The sequence below is a fragment of the Dermacentor silvarum genome, chromosome 11 (assembly GCF_013339745.2).
Source record: "Dermacentor silvarum isolate Dsil-2018 chromosome 11, BIME_Dsil_1.4, whole genome shotgun sequence".
Classification (NCBI taxonomy): Eukaryota; Metazoa; Arthropoda; class Arachnida; order Ixodida; family Ixodidae; genus Dermacentor; species Dermacentor silvarum.
Genome location: NC_051164.1, coordinates 83,389,107 through 83,410,505, shown reverse-complemented (window position 1 = coordinate 83,410,505; position 21,399 = coordinate 83,389,107). Strand labels below are relative to the sequence as shown.

General features: G+C 46.9%; 1 long non-coding RNA gene across 1 annotated transcript in view; it reads right to left on the bottom strand.

Moving 5' to 3' along the window:
- Window positions 1–10,485, bottom strand: part of LOC125941411 (uncharacterized) — a 63,868-nt gene extending 53,383 nt beyond the window's left edge. Inside the window, exon 1 of the long non-coding RNA XR_007464249.1 lies at window positions 10,153–10,485. This is a non-coding gene — a long non-coding RNA (uncharacterized LOC125941411). The remainder of the gene's footprint in view (window positions 1–10,152) is intronic.
- Between the last annotated feature and the right edge of the window lie 10,914 nt (window positions 10,486–21,399).

The window sequence follows — 21,399 nt, the reverse complement described above, 5'->3', positions numbered from 1 at the left end:
ATAACACACAGTGCCACAAATGAACACCTCCGAAAGCATGCTGTACGCATCCTTCGACAGCAACCAGAATTGGTTATTCATAATTTTCTATAGTTGAATAAACGGCCAATGGTACGCATTCAACGCTTAGCGACAGTGATGAGCTTAGAATTGCTCTACATTATGTCCGGGAGTTCGCAAACGGTAACATACAAATTTCTAGTTTATTTCTAGAAAAAACCAAATTCGTGATTGCACAATGGTTTACACGTGGCTCGATGAGCCAACAACATTTTTTTTTCTTTCAGGTATTTTTCTCAATAAATGACATCATAGAAGGTTGATGCGGAGTAGCCCACTACGGAATTCCTCATAATCCTATATATCGTGGTTTTGGCATGTAACACCTTATTATATAAATATTGAGACGGCAGCTATTCCTTCTGGTGCGGCTTCTGAAGTCGCCGAGTTTTTCCTGCACGCCACTATCTTGCGCCATGGTGCGCCTCGTGTTCTTCTAAGTGACCGTGGCAAGTCCGATTAGTCTGCCATGTTTTTGCTGAAGTCCTGCAGGCCTCAAACACCATCCATAAGACCACCTCAGCATATATATATATAAGTTGATTCTTAGGTTGGCAGTCGCTATGAATCTCAGCCGCGGTATACCTGGAAATATCGCCACTGGTACGACTTCAAAGAAAAGTCCAGAGGAAGTTTCATCTCGGGGCAAGCTCCGAATTTCCCATTCCAATATATTAAAACGCAGAATTCGCTTTTAGGAGACAACCGCCTGACCAATTTGAGTGAAATGTGTTCCACGTGATAGCGAAAGCTAAGTTCTAGCAACCTGAAATTCTAGCAATATTCTGATAAAGGACATCGTACTTTTTAACAAAAATTACCGAAAATCGTTAAAAAAACTATTTACAAAGTTTACTAATCCCTTACCCTGCACCAAAAACAGATTTTGCAGTTCTGTAAGCTGCATTATTACATTTAACGCGGACAAATGCGATATGTGAATTTACACCTCACGCAAAATTACAGCTTACGTAAAACAAACACGCATCTAAACAAACAAACAAACAAACAAACAAACAAACAAACAAACAAACAAAGACGGCTTGAAATCGGCAGGGGAGGGAGGATGGTGGACGGGAAAACGAAGTAACTGCATCGGTTGTACATCGTCTGTGAGTTCCCTCGAGGTAAGCGGATTACGACACGCCGCAGCAAGTTGGAACCTCTTCGCAGTTTCGAAAATCCTTTTCCCGGCTTTCTCCTTAAGCCCCGAAGGCGCGTTCTCGACGCTTGGGCTAGAGTGTTTATTGCATGTGTCCAGTGCGCGTACAACTTTCTGCAGTGATTAATTATTATTCCATCGGCACGCTCGTCCTCGCTCGTCGCAGTATTATTAATAATGAGGCACGTTCAGGCTTTGAAAGGGACGTGGGCGCTTCGTTTTTATGCAATATTTATTTCACGGGGCAGCAATGAAAGAAAGTTAAAGCTAAGTGAGACAAAGAGAGAGATTAGCTAACAGCCTTTTGAGTTTGGTGAAAGTAAGTTAAAGCTTAAGCAATCGTCGATGTTTCTTTCAAACTTGGTAGTGGAGCGTTGCGCCGAAAACATCGGTAATGAGCACGGAACTAAGCCAGGTAAACAGGTTCCGGCATGTTTGAAGAACAATTAGAGTATTTGCTACTGCTGCACTTGCAATTATGTTATTGACCGATGATAGTCGCGGAACCAGCTTATTCCAGAAAAAAAAATAACGTGAGTTCTGTTTTGTGTTAAGCAAGGGTGTTCGAATAGCGAAATTTCTGCACCAAGTCGAATACAACTATTCCAGTAAAACGGCCTTGAAGCATTGAATAGAATAACCCATATATTATCATTTCGAAAGGAAATGAAGGCTTATATAAAATATTTATGTGCCTCCAATGTCCATCGGCTGCGTAGCTTGTGCATGAGAAACAGCCGAAATGTTATTGTAGGGCTATTTTTTTTTTTTGCCTACACTGGCTACAGAGTGTAGTTAGTGTAAGAGGAAGTCGCCATTTTTTTTTTTTTTTTTACTTGGTGTAGAAAAGTGTAGCTGCGCCCACCTATACGAAGCCATTTTTTTATCGCTGTAGTGTAGCATGAAAACTACACTTTCTACACTGCGGTTTCGTTGAGTGTAGGCAGCAGACGACAAACAAGCAGGCTGACGTTGCAAACGCGTGGCGCCATTTTGTCTGCGACTGTGGGCGCTGATACAGCGACCATAGCGAATATTCGTTGCAAGGGCGGTAACGGAAGTGCCGACGTGACCATGTGTCACAGAGAAAGGTGAGCTAATCTTCCTAGAATATAAAAATACCTTACTCCCGGATGATGTGGGCTGTCAGACTCCGCGCTGTTTTATACGCATTGACAGGTTGGCTTCGTGCACCGCGCATTCGCGATGTTTTTCGCTGCAGTTTGTCTAGATTTGTTTACGAAAGTAAACTCGTACATTGGCGTTTAGTTTCAGGCAAGGGCATAAATGCAGCCAGTAAGTGCGGAGTCAGGCGAAGTGCGGAGTCGGGCGCTTTTCGTCTGCTGATGCAGAAGACGACGCGCCTTCTGCTCAGATTGGCTACAGCCCAGCGAGCCAAGCGCAGCACACGACGTCATAGCCTCTGCCCGGCACTACACTTGCCTAACGAGCCTGCACAAAGTGTAGGTAAAAAAAAATAGCCCTTGTATATGGCGCACAATTACAATTTTGCTAAATTGCCTAAATTGGGAAACCAAATTCGTAGACCGCCTAAGGCGGGACATTTTTTTTATCGAATGACCAAATTATTCAGCATAAGTTATCTACTCCATCCGTTGTCCCTGGAACTGGCCCTGTATACAGAAGCCGCGGCTTTACTATACGGAAGAATAATTCAGAACAGTTGCATCTGCAGACTCTAATAAGTGTCGTTATCCGTATTATATGCTAGCCCAAACGAAATTTCGATAAGCTCGAATAGTGAACTTTCTAATTCAACGCGGGTCGAAGAGAAAAAAAATATTCCATTCGTGTCGTTATTACAAATTTCAAGTTCTCCTGTACCCCAAGTTCTAAATGAGTTTCCGCAATGAAATCGAGCTATAACATACTTCAAATACCACAGTGTCACTAGTTTATGCATCGAAATAACTCATTTAACGAAAAAACACAAAAACAAACAAGCAAAAAGTGAAGCGAGCGTTCACAAGTACCCTGAACCAAGACACTCCATTACAGTGTCGACCAGACCCAGTTAACAGCTGCTAGTAAGCGGCTGTATCGAGAATACCTGCGAATAAAAAAAAAGAAATAATTTTACGCTAGCGAAGTTATGTCAATAGAAGCCTATTACGTGGCTGCTGTAATAGTATTTGGGGAGACCGCTTTTTTTTTTTTTTTTTTTTTAGTCAAAGAAGAAAAGAAAGGTATCGGTTTTCAAGGAAGGAAAAAATGACGGAATGCTGAATGCCACTCGTACCAAGTGACTCGCTTTACAGCGGGCAGCGCTTAAAACTCCCTCTAATTTTCCTACATTTTATTTTTATTTATTTATTCAATACTGTAGGCCCATTCAAGCCTATACAAGTGAAGGCATACGAGGTATAGATGACTCCATGTAAACGAAGAGGAGGAGGAACGAACGTTTATTGCTAGAAACAGCGAGAGCAGCGAAAAAAAAAAAAGCTTAATACATTGTAAGCTTGGACGACAACAACAATAAAGCAATAAATGGACTATGCATTTCAATAATTCAGTGGGCATATCAGTATTTGTAGACATGTGTAGGATAAAATAAGAATGCAGTATAGTAAAAGGCTATGCGCTGTGTGAAAGCGGTAATATCCGGCGACATCCCTGCTAAACCGGTACTATAAACACAGAATTTCACCTCACCTCTCAACCCCATCTCCCCTCCCGCAGAGATCCGGTGATTACGAAATACTGTAATGCTACAAGTCAAAATTAGCTTCACGCGGAATGCCGAAGCTGAACGCTAACTACGCGATACGAGCTTTGCGCAAGAGAAGTAGGCGCGTGACCACGCGATGCCTGAACAAAAGCGCCATTACCCAACCTCGACCAGAAATGCCATTCAACGCCGAGCACTAGCACACGTACGCTTATAACGAAGGACGGCGGGAAATCTGATTAGCCATGGTCCTTCGCACGAGTCCCTTATGCACAACTGCAGGACATCGAAGGATGCTGACATATAGTACGCGATACACTACGAGAAACAATGAGACACCGCTGCGTTTAGCTGAGAGCCATATACATATACATCAACGAAAATTTATACCCTGTCATCATGGTACTACGTCTATTGCACACCTAAGCCCATTACTTACTGAGCACGTGAATATCGCACGATTTAAAAAAATACCAAGAGCTCTAGGGAAATCGTACCAACTGCATAGTGCGGTCGTTGTGTGTACTTACAACCAGTATTTTTTTTTCATCACTAAATATTAATTGTTCTTATTTTGTCAACGTTTTTAATTATTGCTTGAATCTCTAACGTATCAATTATAAAGTTATAGAGCGCCTCAAATAACCTATTGTGCTGCGCTCAAGCGTGCAATGGGTAAACAAGCACGGTCGCAGCCCGAATGTGGCCACGGGGCAGTGACAGGGCGTTACGCCGATTGTAGGCATCTGGGCCTCCAATTCTTGTCGCATGACGGAGCGAATGCATGCTATACTGGCCGTGCACTGACGAAGCGATATAGAGTCCAAGACTGCGAAAGATAAGGAAACAGCTTTTTTTATTCTGTTTCAAGGAAGGAGAGGGTGAAACGCGCGAGAACGATGGAATAAGGCGATGACGATGCAGGCGATAAGGCGACGATAACGACGATAAGGCGATGCAGTAGTTATCCCGCTGGATAAAAATAACACGCTGATAAGTGTCTACGTCGGGTCAGCTCACCCAAACGAGGGAGTAAATTTTCGCTGCGGTGGCTCCTCATTATCAGGTGGCGCCTCTTTACTGAAACGCAGGTGTCGGTGTTACGTGAAACGCTCAAAGAAATAGCTCTCACTGCCTCTTTCTCTGGGGTTCGGCGTTCGTCGTCGTTTTCTGGCCAGATATGCTTATGGATATATATACGAAGATTATATGTTCTTCGAAGCAAAGTACCAGCAAACCAGGCTTATATAAACTCTGTGTGCTGATCACCAGGATAGTTCGAGAGAGCGTTCCACTCTCTTGCGCAATAAAAAAAAAAATCCTACATAAAACGCGGACACCATAATGTCAGTTCATAGGCATTCCTAAAGCACACCGACTTACTAATGAAATGGCGCATTACCTTTAGCGGCTTCTTCAATTTACCTAATTTCGTACAATTTAACCATTCGGAATGTACCAAAAAGTGTATGCCCATTCTCTTGCTATCATCCAGAATGTATGCCACGGTGACACAAGGGACACATAAACTGATACTTTTGTAGAGTGTAAACGCAATCATTACACGTGATAGTAAAGACAAATGTACGCGTCGGCTGTTGGTTGTACTGCATTCATTTGCCCGCTTCGCTAAAGCTCGGCTTCCCAGACTCCAACGTGTGTTGGATCTGCTCAACTTTCAGTTGTATTTTGACGCTATATTGGCGGAGCTCGTATTGAGCTATTACGTTGTCACCGAGAATATAGTTACTGGCACTGAAACTTCCGTAACTTCCGGCCATTCCTTTTCCGGGTGCACGAGGGGTTGTGTTTCGCCTCCACGAACGAGAAACACTACGCGTGCAGACCCCGGGAGCTGCACTCGCGTGAGGAACAAGAAATGGCTTTCAGCGCAATCTCTCTGTCATCGCGTGCGAGACAGCGACAGCAATGCCCCGAGGCAACACAGCCTACGCAGCAATGAATCAGTGTCGCGCTCTCCGCCGCTGGTTATTACACGACGGGAAAGACGCGATTATAATACGGAACGCGGAACGAACCAGCACCCCCCTGCTATATAGCACCGACAGCGGGTTTTCGCTTGTTCGTGCAGCCATCAGCGAGCTCAGCGACGAGCACCGCGTGCTAATTGCGTCGGCGACGACGCGACAGCCCCTAGACGGGAGAAAAAAAAAGAAGAAAGCAAGCCTGCGGCCTAGGGCAATGTCTCTTGCTGTTTGGAACAAATATGGCGGAATCCGCCGCAATCACCATCAGTGTTGTGCTCGCTAAAGTGAGCGCGTCAGCTAGTTTCGGCTTCCACGTGACCCGACGTGCTGCGTCACCTTCGAGCGAGTTGTATACCCTGGGGGCAAGCAGAACCTTTCGGCGTGTTGACACACACACACAGGCACGAGCACACAGGAGTCAACTGCGCCTTCCACATCTGCACCAGCGCCTTCCTAGCGTAAGACCGTCAACACCCACTCAGTACGCCCCCCGATAGCGACTTCCCTATCTTTCAAGTACACTGATACAACAAGACACGCACGCGCGATACTGCAGAATTACTTCCTTCACGAGCTTCACATATCGTCGTAGTCATATCACTATACCACCACTATACAATAACCTTCGTCCTTCCATCTCCCAAATATGCGCAACAGGACTCTCACTAATATGCACACACCCGCACGCATATTACTAATCTCTTCGACGCACATAACACACGAGACTGTATTCGAGCACTTGGGAAGCACCGGCGCGAGCGGCCCGTCATTACGTGCGGGTTTCCGCACGAAGTTCATATCGGTGCCCGCCGAAACGTACTTGCATACAATAGCGGCCGGAGCTAACTGCCGTTCCAGCAGAAAACTTCACGCCGTTACAACTACTCCTGCCGAGGGGCAGTGGCGAGTGCGCAAGGATAACGCGCCGACAAGTTTGCGTAGTTAGAGGCCGGTTTAGAAGCAACCACGCCGTAACTAGTTCACAGAAAGTGTGAAACGGAACGCAACGAGTCAACGTTAGCGCGCATGTATACCTTCGGTTTAATGAAAGCGCACTGTCATAACGGCATCCCGCAGAGACACGGATAACGGATGCAGCATAAACGCCATAATCATTCGGCAAGTGTCAACTGAAAATGAATCAGCATTTGTTTGAGATGAAAGCTTAGCGAGCTTTGGCCTCGCTTCTGATATGCCCGCAACAAATACTCCTATTGGACGAATGCTTAATGGATTGGAACGAAATTCGCCGCGCACGGGAGGGAAAGTTAAGCAGCTCAAACATTTTTAAAGCTTGTTAAACTAAAGAAAAAATATATTTTTGTTTCCACAAATCTGCACTAAAAGTAGATCTCGCAATGCTGTAAACTCGAAGTGTAAAGTGTCTGTTGCCCATAAATGCCGATTCAGCGGAAATCAAAAGCTTGCTTCTATGAGTGAGTATATTTGAACACCAGTACAAAAACTCCACCAAAATTAAATTAGAATTATGATAAATGTTGCATTATATATTAATATATAATACATAATTATTATTAGTAGTAAATTAAAATTAGTTCAGATTATGCAGGAACCATCGAAGTTGCTGTCGAATTACGCAAATACCGTTCGGAATCCCCCGAGTTGCCTGTGAAAATCGTTGGCGCAACGTTTCGCTCCTCCGATGTCATGGCGACCTCTTGATCTGCTAGCAGAACAGCGCATTTGCACTCGTGGGCACGCGTAACCATTTGACGAATATAACCAACAACGCTTACTTCCGGTCGTCGCATTAACAGTCGGAAACTTCGTTACAAACTACCTGATGCTTCGGCCTCAAGACAGAAACACGGAAGAAAAATGTCCAGTGGCGACTTAGCGGTAAACGCGAGAGAAGTGCGTTAGAATTACGTCGCAACTCTTTTGAGGGCCCGTATTCGCGACTTAAACCGCGTTTACCACATTGAAAAGTGTTGTGTTCAGGAGCTCACTCCTCCAGGACACTCCGGGACACACGTCCGGAGCAGACCGGCACCTGTTGCACTATATATACACACTCTTGTAAGCTCTCCCATACTCTCTCTCTATACCACGTTATATACCGGCTTCCTACACTGCACACACACACTTTTTTCCGCTTTGACACTCCTTAAAGGAATTTAACCCGCTTCCGCAGTATTTACCAAGACTGCCGTTAAACCAGAAAAGTATACGAACCTCAGGAACTGGCCAGTCGGCTCCTTCAAGACGAGCTTTCATGCAGCGCACAGTGTGGCTATGCCGTTGAGATCGCACGCACTTGTCGCATATCCCTCGCCGTGACGAGAAAGTTTTACGTTGCAAAGGACTGCAACGCGACGACCACTTGCAACAATGCCGGCGCTACATATGGCGCGCCGGTGACGCGGCTCGAAGTTCTCTCGCGGTGTCTCGGCGACGAAAAGAGCACCGTCACGTCGAAGCGGGAACGCTGTGCTATCTCTTCATCGCCGAGCTCGTCGAACGGTTGACCACAGCTAACAGGTTCTCTATGTGCACATCCTATGAGTATTCGCTGGGCTTACGGGCCTCGGGGCAATCAACCACCATGCGCAGAGCTCGAGAACGAGCGGCAGCCATTCTGTACGGAAAACTGCGAGCTTGCGCCGTTTGCATCAGGGTAGTAGGGCGAGAATTCCCTGCTGCTCACTGGATACAGGCGTGTGGTATCGTTTGTTCTCCATGCGTACGAGCAAACCAGTAACACGTGGTCGGGGTTGTAACTCGGGCGCCAACTTAGATGATCTCGTGTCGCCTTCTTTAGCGTTAGTGTGCGACCGCGTGTACAAGCGTCGCATGCGCGCACTGTAATATAATTTACACCCTTAAAACTGAAGAAAAGGGTGTAAATGCGTCTAAAACTCACACCCTAACACCAAAGAAAGGTGTCAGGGTGTGAGTTATATACACATTTGCACCCTTTTTTCGCTTTTAAGGGCTTAAATTATTTTACAGCGCAACTCGTCCAAAACAAGCCGAAATTCGTTCTCGCCGATTTGCACTCCGCCGGTGAGTGGAGAACCACACACGTCGGCAGCCCTATCACTACCTCAATCTGCCACGCACGCCTCCGAGACGACTTGCCACATGTCGAACTATATAATCCGCTGTCGCGTCAATGCGATTCGCTAATTCCTATAGCGCATTATATCGCCACTTGCATGAATGCGACACGCTATATAAGTGCGATGTGATGCGCCAATTATACCGTTAATGCACACGCCCAGCCACTGATGGGCAAATTTACACGTGGGTGAAATACTTCGTGCAAGTGCCCGACAGACTGGGACAATGCGACAGTGCAATGTGTGAAGGCGTAACTCCCTTTGTGACAGTGACACCGAGTGTGATAGCGTGGCGCATTGACAAACCGCCTGTGACTGCGCTCACACAGACCAATAGCCCTTTAGATAGTTAATTATTGGCTTCTTTCCTATTTTCCTTCCTTCATTTTTTTTTTCTTCCTGACATTTTCTACCCCTTACTCTCTATCTATTCTTTTGTACGCGTTCAAATAATTCATTATTATTTTCATATTAATCATACGCAAATTATAAGCGTTCCACATTACCTATGCGCCATTTCAACTGTCAGAACAAAGATTACACGATATTATAGAAGTGCGAAGCGTTTCAATAGGATCACAATATTTTGTATGTTTATAGCAAGCGCACCTATAATCTGGACCTCCGTGGCCAATTGTCTGTGCGGCCAATCGCGTCCTAGATAGCCGGCATGTACTACGTACGCTCTGCCTTATGACGTCATACTACTTGAACCGAAACTTCCATTGCCAAGCCCGGCGTGGCGCAAGCGGTGACGTCAAAATAGCCACTGCTTACACCAGAAGCATCCCCATTAGATTCTATGGCAGTCGGGCAACGTACCATGACGTCACGGATCGAAGTGCACCGGCCTTGTGCTATCTAGCAAGCGTTGCCCTAGCAATGACTGCGTGTTTAATGACGGGGCAGCTGACAACAAAGCCATGACGAGTGTGCGCTCTGCCAGTAAGAGTGCGATAAGAACAGGCTGAGCATTATCGAGTTCTTTCAGCTAGTTCCCACAGGCCCCGGCAAATGATGCCTGTACCTTAGAAGCGACGCAACATTCCGGTCTATGTGTTTCTGCGAAACAGCACGTCTCCTCAATATATTGCTCAGGGAATCGGGGCACGGAAAGTCGAAACTGTAGCTAAAGTACAGCGCTGCGAAGGAGTGTTCCCGACTTACTTGATCAACGATGCGTTGGCTCTCGTTTAGCCGTCGTGACCCTGAGAGGGGGCGACGTCGTACAGCATGAAACTGCCGACCACATTCGTGTGCCCGACGGCGTTGTCAATGACACACACCCGCTGGCTCCTTCCGCGACCAGCTGTACCCATGTCACACGTTCTTCTTTACGCACTCCTTGTACCACTTTGTCGTTTCTGACTACACTGTTTCACTGCAAATGAAACGCCACTAATAGCTTCCTGTGTCTGCGAAAGCTTGCCATTGTTGTGCATTCAGCTGCATCCTCAGAGCTAGTACGCCCGCGAACACCGTAAGTCGAACGTGTGGCCGACGTCTTCCTCTGTCGCGCTGTCTACTGATAACAGCGCCAATGGCATAGGTGTGTACGAACAGTGCGCTGAAAAAAGAAACGAGATAAGGAAACAGACGTGGTTTCGGTTTTCACTGGCGTCACCCCAAGAAACACGGATGACACGGATGACGCAGCTAAAAAATGCGAGCCTCAAAGCCAGCGCTGCGTGAACGAGCACTGTCGGTCGGCACCCTCCGTGTCTCTTAGATGCAGTTGCACTTCCCAATTGTGTCGAGCCCTTACTAGCGAATGTTACGGCTCGCGTATTTGAGAAAAACGACGCGCCTGGTCTCCAAGCACAGCGCGCTAACACGCCCCTTGACATCACCAGTGGTTATCAGTACACGGCGCGAACGGTACGTTGACAGCCAAGGATCACGTGTTGCTGTGGGCCAGAGTTGTGACTTTCGTGCACTATACAGCGCGATACAAGAAAAAAAAACACTCATCCTGCTTACGCGTGTTCCTCGTCCAGTTCACCGCGCTGCAGTAAAGCATGGAAGTCCTAATGACCAAGTAGCACGTATTTATGAGTTTACTGTCAGATTACTGAGTTCGTTAAAGCTGCATTCACAAGACGTACAGAACGCCTTGACACGGAGAAGACGTCTTCACACGAGGTACAAAAAAAAGGAAAAAAAAAACTACGTGGGCGAGCATCACGTTGTTCAGTCTCGCCCTGTCACGCCGCGCACACGGACGAACTAGAGAAGCTGACGGCGGCGCGATTCGTGGCGGCTCAGCTAGGTTATTTTCGGCCTCAGAATTCTGTCCGTAGTGTTTGATTGCGCTGCTCGTAGGTACCTCGTTGTCGCTGGTTTGAGGCATGCTGGTAAATGTATGGTTTTCACGTCCTGAGACTGCTCAGCGGCAGTTATGAAAGACGTCATAGTCGAAGGCTCCGGTTCAATTATGGCCACCTATGGGTTCATGAACATGCGCCCAAAACACGGTTTATACACGAGCGCTTTCCGCGTTCCGTCTCCATCGGAGCATATATCCACCGTGGTCAGTACTCGAACCCGCGACCTCGCGCTCTGCAACGGGTCGTCATGAGCCGCTGCTACGGCTTTTTAAGCAATATACCTTGTTACTATTCAAACGCACTGCGGTATTCAAATCGGCGGACTTCCGGTTAGTGTTGACCACCTGCAGGGGTTCTTTAACGTGAACCAAAATATAAATGCACGGGTGTTTTTCTGCATTTCTTCCCCATCAAAATGTGGCTACCGCGGCAGTTGCACGTCGAATCTGCGGCCTCGAGCTCGCCAGCGCAACCCCATCTGGCCGCGCGACACAAATCTTTAGCACAGCGAAATTTCCGAGGCGTTTATATATGAACTCATAAGTAACAATTTACATTTAATTAGTTACTTGTAATCAATTAGATGTTTGGGTAGCTTTGTAATTTATCGATTACTCTTTTTACTCGGTGACACTCACTGTACTTTAATTAGTTCTATTTTCAGTTACCAATTACTTGTAGCAAGTTACATTAATGATGAGACAGAGGCGATGACGCAAGTTTGAGCTATTTAGCGGGAACTGCTGTAGAACACTATAGCACTTATGCCATGCAGCCGCCTCGCCGACGTGGGTGTTCAGACAGGCAAACCTGGGCACTCAGTATTTCTCGGGTCGCGCAGCCTGTATTGTCGGCACCACCTTTTGCATCTCGAGCTAGCTTCGCGTTTGCACCGTTTTTTCATGGATATAACGCGAGCTTTTCTTTTTTTTCTTCTTTCTTTTTTATCCGAGTCTTTTGGATCTCGCAATCGTTTCGCGTTTGTGCCATATATTTGCCAGAATATCAGGCTAGACTTTTATTTTTTTTATTTTTCGCAATTTGTGACATCGAAACGCTACTATAGTGTTATATTCGGATTCGATAAACAAATATAACGCACTTTTGTATTATCATTATTTAATTATTTTCGCCAGCTCGCCGTGCTCTCCGTGCTCGCTGCCACTTCGAACATTTTGCAAAGTCTTTCTTCTCCGAATTTAGAAAGCTGTCAGCGCAGCATCAATGTGTGTGACGGCGTATATTAATTTAATCGCCATCTTGAGCAAGACCATAAGCGCTGTTTGTGCAGGCGCGTCAAGCGAGTGGTCTTCGAAGTCGCGCGGTGCATCATCGCCCAATCCGCGAAACGCTTCGGGGTGCTCGACTGCGTCGTGGGCATTTCTGGGCCGGCATTTTGTAGCGATGCCTTTCCGAGGCTAATGGCCTTTTCGCGCTCGGTCAGTGGTCAGAGTGGCGCTCCGCTCACGTTATCAACGGGATCAGCCGGCCGTGAGCGGTGGATGATAAGACTATCATAGAATAAAGCATAACGCATCGCTACAAAATACCGGCCCCGGAAGTGTCACGGTGGACGACGCCGTTCTCGCCGACCGTGACAAAGACGTCCGCATTCGCCCTTATTACCTTCTTTTGCGACGCCAGCTCACAGCAACGATGAATAAAGCCCTGAGGGCATTCGCTTTTTTATGCGCCGTGTAATGGTTCTTTGCAGCGTTACTTCGCGCTTTAATGGTAATGTACCGGGAGTTATGTTTTTACAGCGGAGCTGTTACATACGCTAAGTTCTAGTGGTTTGCGTCCGTAGGCAAAAAAGATGGCGGCCACCATAGAGCTCACGACCGGCCGTGATAAAAGCGTATCGCCGGGTATGCCCCAGCTGCGTTTATTCACGAGATGTGTCAAAACGTTTTGTGATAAAAAAATATATCGTAATTAAAAACAAGTAAAACCGGAATAGACACGGTTCAGTATGGATTGCGGTTGGACGTCACAGGCTCTATAGGCAAACCAGGTAACCTTATCTCAGCTCCCTTCCACCCGAAGGCCGCGTGCGGTGAGGACTGCGCGGAAGAACAGCGCCTTCGAAGAACACCGTCGTGAACGGAAGCGACAGCGGGCGGCACGTAATACGGACGAAGATCGCGCCGGAAACGCCAAGCGTAGGCACCTTTGGTTGGATCACCCCTACCTACTCCACGCACATCGTAATTGTGGGTGATTTCAACATAGACGTGTCTCGGCCAGACGGAAAGTGGTTCGTGGCGTTTCTCTCGGATAGGTTCGGCATTCAATGTTGCACAAACATCAGCAGTGTGCCCACGACGCGTCATCGGTCGTGTATAGACCTCACATACAGCTCCGGTCGTCATCCACCTTCACAGAGTGGAATAGGCCCTGATTTTATTTAATTATTATTATACACAAGACTTAAGCATCGCATGTGACAGATAGCATAATTCCAGTCACTGAGCTGGATTACTCAATGAGGCGGACATAACATACACGATAAATGGAAATAGATACATCGACCGACTGCAAACACAACACACACACACACACACACACACACACACACACACGGATTAAATTTTGAAATAATTATTTCACGGTACATATTGCAATTCATGATTTGTAGCCGGTGATCGCGCAAGGCGTATCCATTTGGAATGAATCTTCGGGATGATACCAGTTTCGCGATATTCGTTCCCGATAGAGAGGGCAGAATACTTTGGCGCCCCACCTACTTCTGTGCTTCAATGCGCAAAGCACGGTTTGCTTAGAAAAATTAAGCGGAACAAAGTGCATTTTTTACCGCAAGGTTGTCAACGCACATCTGGAAACTGGTGCCATCCTCAGTATTCGCTCCAAGTGGATATGCCTCGCAAATTCACCGGCTACAAATCGTAAATTGCAATATGTGCCGTAAGTTAATTAAGTAAAGCGTTCATTATAAATGTTTCGTTGATTAATCAATTATGCATTTGAATTTATCGTGCGAGTAGAATCCGCCACTTGGAATTACGCAGCGCAAGAGCTTCAATTACGCCAGCTGCCACAAGCGAGTTTTCAAAATTCGGTGTGATCTAAAAAAAAAGAAAGAAACACCCCGCATTTTCTTTCTCTTGCTCTGAGATACCAAAACTGCCAAATTTTCACGGCATTTCTTCTGTACTAGTTCATTGTTTGTTATTGTTGCTGGGCACTATAATAAACTTTTGGCTGATTGGTTGACTCACTGACTGATTGATAGATTGATTGATTCCTAAAAAAGATTATATGACCATTTAGAAGAGCCATATAATTGACCTACCCATTTGTGAAACATTTATTTTTTTTTCTTGCAGGAAAATGGCATAATAAAGGTGAGAATACGGTTAAATCGGAGACGTTGTGCTGACGTATCGGTGTTGCGATTTGGGAGACTAAATTTAAGGCAGGAAACTTACTTCTTTACCTCCCTCCTCCAGTAATTTAAGCTTGACCGCAAAACAATTACAAATAAAGTCTTGCAAGGACGCTTCGCTAGACTCAATCGATTCAATGTCGCTCAAATTGCTGTCACTTTAAAGCGCGCACATGCAATCCACGCGAACGCATAAGAAATTCATAACAAAAGAAGAAAGAAGCGATACAGAAAAAGAAAAAAAAAGAAAAAAAAACAGAAAGCCCGGGTACAGTTCCGCATCATTCTAAGACATCACTGCTTGTCTACTCCAATAAACACTCGCTATCTCACTTTCCCGCCGCTCTAGGAAAAAAGAAAACAATAAGAAAGAAAGATAACCCTCTTTCTTCCACAAACTTCGTTCCGTACCGTACTTCGGTCGCGACAAAAAAAAAAAAAAAATTAACAGCTTACAGAAAGACGTTAACACAGAGGCCCGCTCACGCCACTCGCACGCCACTTCCGCTTACGTATATCTCCCTTCTTCCGGCGCCGACGAAAACAAGGTGCCCCCCTTATCGTAACGAGGCGCTATCCCTTTCTCTCCGCTTCACACTCTCTCACCTACACTTTCTACGGTCGATCTCTCACTCACTCTCTTTCTCTCTGACTACAAGACCTCTTTTACTCCCACAGGCTCCCCGCAACTCGTCCGTCGCCACATCTGCGATCTCCGCGCAGAACCCCCGAGTCTCGGGCAACTCGCGTCTCGAGCGACAGCCGCGTCCCGTCTTCTTCTTCGCCGAGGAGGAAAGATCCTCATCCCCCTTTCCACAGGCCTCTCTCTAACCCCGCCCCAAGCCCCGCGCAACCCGTACCCTCCCGCACTGCCGCCGGTCTTACCGAGCTCGTACAAAAGAAGCCGAGGGACCGACACTCTATCTCAATGAGGGCGACTCGTTTAGCGACACCGCGCGCGGGAGGGTTGTTTTACTTTTTTTTTTCTCGAAAGGAAACTGGGGGCGCAAGTTACACGCGAAAGTGCAGCGCGGAAAGAAAGCCTGCGGTGCCGGCGCTGAATCGAGACCGGAAACCTACCGGACGCCGAGGCAGAGGAGAAGCGCGCAAAAGTTTAAAAAGAAGGAAGGCGGCGTTAAGGCGTAACAACCATTGCGAGGCCATGCGCTTGGCTGTGGGATTCGCTGATGGAAACGTTATGTAACTGCTTGAGGTGAAGGAAAACGAAGTGTTGCGCATGTGCCTGTGGTGCTCCTCAACTGTCTGCTGCGCTCCTGATGAGAATGAATCACTGTGAAGTACGAGCCGCGCGTTTTGGGATATTTATTCCTTCGTGAAGGTGTACGTACCGAAACTGTAGTACCATGGACACGATAAACTCCGCGGTCGGGTTAATTGTGACTAGCTTACCACCAGCTGTTCTTTTTTTCTCTTTTTTTTTTAACGCCTACTGGAACAAAATTTCGCTTCGGCTAAACTGGTTTTAAACGAGTAGTATTGAATATTGACGCAATCGCGGCAAAGCTGCAAAGCTAGTATTTGTCTAATGTTTTAATTAGCAGCCTTTACATAGCCTCCTAGCAGGCGGCACGTGCACGAGCAGTGGTTAGCGGACGTGACGAAAATCTCAGCACATAGCCTTCGAGATTCGCGACGCTCCGTCGGCGCCGCCTGATCTCGGAGGTCGGGACGAGAGTCCGCGCGAGATCTCAACGTTCTGGGTACTGCGTCATTTCCGGCAAATGCATGGCAACGACAGCTTTCTTGTTTGCTTGTTTCCAGTCTCCATATAAAAGAAAAAATGCGTTCATTGTTGCGATATTTTCGTGATGCATTCATTTGTATTAGAAACAATTTTTTTCTTTTTCTTTTTTTTTTTTGCACTGAGGCCACTTCTAAAGCAACGCTATACTGTTTAAGAGAATGGAACTCTTTAAGAGATCCAAAATTTCTTTCCTGTTGGCCTTGAAGGTGCGCCTCAGCTAAAGTACTCGAGAGTTCTCACATTTTGTCACGCCATCGGAATGCGGCGGCCGCGGCGTGAAATCGAAGCTGCGACCTTGTAATTCAGTAGCAGAGCGAATCAAAACAAATTGCGTGGTTTAACCTCGCAAAGCAACGCCGTAGTAGTAACCTTACTGGGAGGTGAAGGATAAATTTCGACAAGCGGGGTTCTTTAACGTGCTCACAATCATAAACACTGCTCAAACACACGAACAGTTGTGCATTCCCCACCATTCGTATTATGGCTGCCACGACAGTCAGTCGATCCGGCGACTCCAGCAGCAGAACGCCACGGCTGTATATTGAGCCGCCTCAGCGGCTATGTTTCCCTAGCAACTACGATGGAAGCAAACTTTCAATTAGGCACGTAACTCCTTGTGTCCTTTAAACTTTGTTCAGTCAACTTTTTCTGGGGTAAGAGGAAACTGGGCTTAGGGAAGCGTGGAACTTACGTTGCTGTGTGGAAGAACAAATAGTAAGGAAGCGGAATAAGATATTCGAAGTTGGTAGTCACCAAATCAGCGAGGTCACTCCGAACGGCAGTACACATAATTGCGCCACAGTAAGAATTAAGTCACGTAAAGTTTAAGGGACGTTCCGAATTATTGCCTTTATAAAGACGCTCTAGCTAAAGGCCAACTTCAATTCTTCTTTTCAGCAACACGCGAGAGCCGAAACTGCCGTCGTTGTACAACCGCTGAATCAATCCCAATCAATCTTACTGCATTTGGGAAAGCAAGCTAAATTTTACATATACATATACATATGCATTTTATACATGGGTGCGAAGAGATAATTAAAGTTTAGGTGAAATATTTGCTTCGTGATCGTGTAGCTTGGTTTGTTTCTCGAGAGAGATTATCGAAGCCAGTGAAGTGGCGCGAAATAACACAATATGCGTCATCATACCCTCGCATTATCAATTACGTGGAAGCAACAGTTTTTTAATGTTGCATGTGGTAGCCACATCATTTAGGCACTGGTATCATATGTCTCTTTTGTAGTAATATTGCTTGCCCTGCTTTGTACGAACGCTTGCGATTCTCGAAGCTGATTTGTTCTAGCATACCCTGGTTTTAGTTCATTTTTATCTTGGGTTCTTCTGAAATAATCTCGCAAAACGAAAGTACTTAGTTAAAAGTCACCGCGGAGTTTTTTTTTCTGCGTCCATATCTACTCACGCTGTAAACTGAGAAACGAGTTACTACCGCAAACTCATATTTTAATTATACATGAGACATTGAACGCACACATCAATTACTTAAATTGTTACTGACGGATTAAATATGGCTACGATGGCATCAAGAGATGATGCCGACTACTTCGTTCCACGCGAGAAACGCGTAAATACGTCACACAGCACAGCATACATTTCTTGAATCAGCGTGGAAGATGACGGCAACACAATATGGAAGGATACAGCATGGGCGCTGGTCCCGTGTCCTAGCTTATTGTCGGTTGCCGTCGCTTTCAGGGCCGATTCAAAGCATGCATCAATTCCAACTCGCTCAACTTTCTACCTTACAACAGAACATTTGTTATGGTGTATGGTAGAGTATTGGTGCTAAAAAAAGCAGGGAAGAGATTGATAGGACCTTGTGTGATCTCTTACAGTCATAGGTAGCGGTACAAGGTAAATATTGTGGAAGAAAAAAAAATATTGAAATGTGTACAGAAATGCCAGATAAAATCACGTATTGAAAACCTTATTAAATCAAGCAGGCTAGGTGACTATTTGTCACCGCCCCGTTTCAACAAATGCGGTTGGTTGCTTGAAGTCAGGGGTACAATCAGGACTCGATGGCAACCAAAGGTCAGTGGGACGCCTCGCGTTGGGCGCTCACAGGAAGACTACAAATGAAGCTGTGTAGGGTGATATGGGCTGGACAAGTTTTGAAGTGAGGGAAGCTCATAGTCAAATTGATTATGAAGAACGACTGAAGAATATGGAAGAAAGTAAATGGACCGGGAGAGTGTTCAGCTATTTGTACAGGAAAAAACGTTGATTCACAGTAGAGGAAAAGAACTACGAAGCTTACCAGCAAGTATGCGACACGTATGGTGAACAACACGTCAACAAAGAACGTCAAGCGGAAAGATAGAGAGGCTGAGATAATCTCAAGAAGAACAAACGAAACCAGGAAAGAAACAATTTAAGATAACTCGAAAGCTCTTTACTTTTCTAAGTGCGATCGGGATGCCTTAGAATGCGTACACCCACTACGAAGGTACACCCAGGACGAAGACGCATGTGCTTGCTGCGATAAAGCTAGGGAAACAATGGAACGTGTTTTAATGGAGTGTGAAGATATCTACCCAGCTGCCGGTTTGGGCTCCTCTGGCCTTCTTGAAACCCTTGAGTTCAGGGATAGCAGGGGAAAAGTAAACATGTTCGCAATACAGATTAGTAAGAGCCGATTGGATCTTTGGCGGCAGAAAAGCAGGGAAACTAGAGCACAGCACGGGCCCGGCCCGGGCCCGTTTTTACGTTGGGCGGCCCGACTCGAAACCGGCCCGAACCCGGCCCGAGACCGAAAAATAATGTTTTTCAGAGTTGAGACGCCCGAGAATAACTCGCTGCACGTTACACGCACACCACCAGAAAGCCCGAGCCCGCCCCGGGCCCGCGTCAAAAAGCACACGCCGTGCCCGAGCCCGGCCCGAGCCCGTGAAAAAACTGTTCTACCCGGCCCGACCCGGCCCACGGGCCGGGCCGGGCCCGGGCTTTCGGGTAAGCCCGAGCCCGTGCACTGCTCTAAGGGAAACCACAAACATCGGAGGCGTACAATTCCCAGCAATGGTTGAGAAAGTTTGATGCTGGTAATTCTTTGTGTTTGTGGGTTTTCCCAAAAAATATAGTTACGGCATTAGGCCAAATAAGAACAAGAGTTTGGTGGCGCAACCCACCATCCCATTTCAAAGCAGAGTCTTATAGCATCCATAGCATCCCCCGCACGGCCCTGGCCGTGCGGGGGACATACGTAAAAAGAACCAGAAAGCTCGCCTTCACGCATAGCTTTTCCCGGTAAAGAATACGGTTGCATAAGCTGCAGTTGCCGGAAGCGCCAACTGTAGCATACGAAGCGGGGGGTGACGTCATTACACTTTCATATGGACACGAAGAACCCGCCTAGCAACCGATTTCCTTTGTGCTGTGATATCGCTGTGGAAAGGCCACGCGTAGTTAGGATTCCCGAAGAGCAGCGTGAACACGATGAACGACGACGATAACAGGAACTTCAGTATGCACAGCGGCGTCGTGCTCTGGCGCGGCAGAACCCAGTTCAAGGCTGCGTCACGTGATCGATCGGATCAGGTGATACCAAAGCTTCGCTGGCCAACCACCTTCACAGCGAGGATTGGAGCCCATTATTTTTTTTTCATCCTTTGCTTCCAATTTACTGTATCTTTCTCTCACTTTCTTATTTATGACTACTGGGTGCCTATTTACCCTTTCAATTACCCTGAAAATATTTATGGCTTGATTTTCATACCTTCTTGACCTCTTTGTCCACTTATCCCAGCACCTTTGGTTCCGCCTATATGAAACTGCTGAGGAGGTTTCGTGACCGGAAGAAAAATTCACAGCATATCCACGGGGTGAATGATGATGAGTGGGCGAAGCTCCGGAGGGAATCATCGGATCTCCCGCTTAAGGGGACGCTAGCACAAACGCGTTAGAAACGTGCAGTACTCTCTAGTAAGGGGGAGCGGCCACAGCGTCTTACGCAGCCATTTACACATGCCGGAACGTGCACCGCGTTTGCCGACGCCATCACATGACTGCCGAGAGAGTACACCCCCGTATTCATAAACGCTCCTCGACTTGAACTTGACTTGCCACCGCTTTGGGCAGCGCGTTCGAAACGCGTTGAAGGTAAGGCGGAGAGGCCACAGCGTCTTACACCAGCTTCTTACACGGGCCGTAACGCGCTAGCACAAACGCGTTAGAAACGCGCTAGAAACGCGGCCTTTCGTTAATGTTGGGTATTTATTGCCATCGTGGTGCGTGTGTCCATGTCCGCTTCGTGGCGTAGTGGGCTAACGCCGCGCGCTCGGAAGCGAGGGGTCCCTGGTTCGATTCCGCGCTACGGACACAACTTCGGAATTTTTTTTCTCATTTTTCTCAGACTGGTTACACACTACTACTACTACGACGACGACGGGGACGACGGGGACGAACGGGTGCCGCTATAAGGAGCTTCGCCCCTAAACGTGTACAGGGACCTTGGTCGAACCCTCCGGGCACCGGCACCGCATGTGCCGTCGTAGTGGGGTACCACGATGACATGAATGCACCTCGAGAGTCCGCATAATTGCTGTCGCAGTTAAACTTGATCATCTCTCAGGAGGGCCCGAATAAACATGCCTACTATTGCAAAGGTGGAGAGAGAGAGAGAGAATGAAGATCTTTATTTGTGAATGTAGCTTTGGAGAGGCGTCCTCATGCCAAAATGCCTTGAGCTCTGGCTACGCGTCCTAGGCTCGTTGGCGCGATAAGGGTTCGGAGGATTTAGTGGTGCCTGTCTGCAACACCCTACTACACGTATATGCCTAAGCTGCCCGGGTGTCCCACAGAAGTGGCATTGCGGAAAGAGAGAGAGAGAAAAAAAGTCATAAGGGAAAGGCAAGGAGGTTAACCAGGTAGGCTACGTAATTGTGTAGGGGCTATGAGGT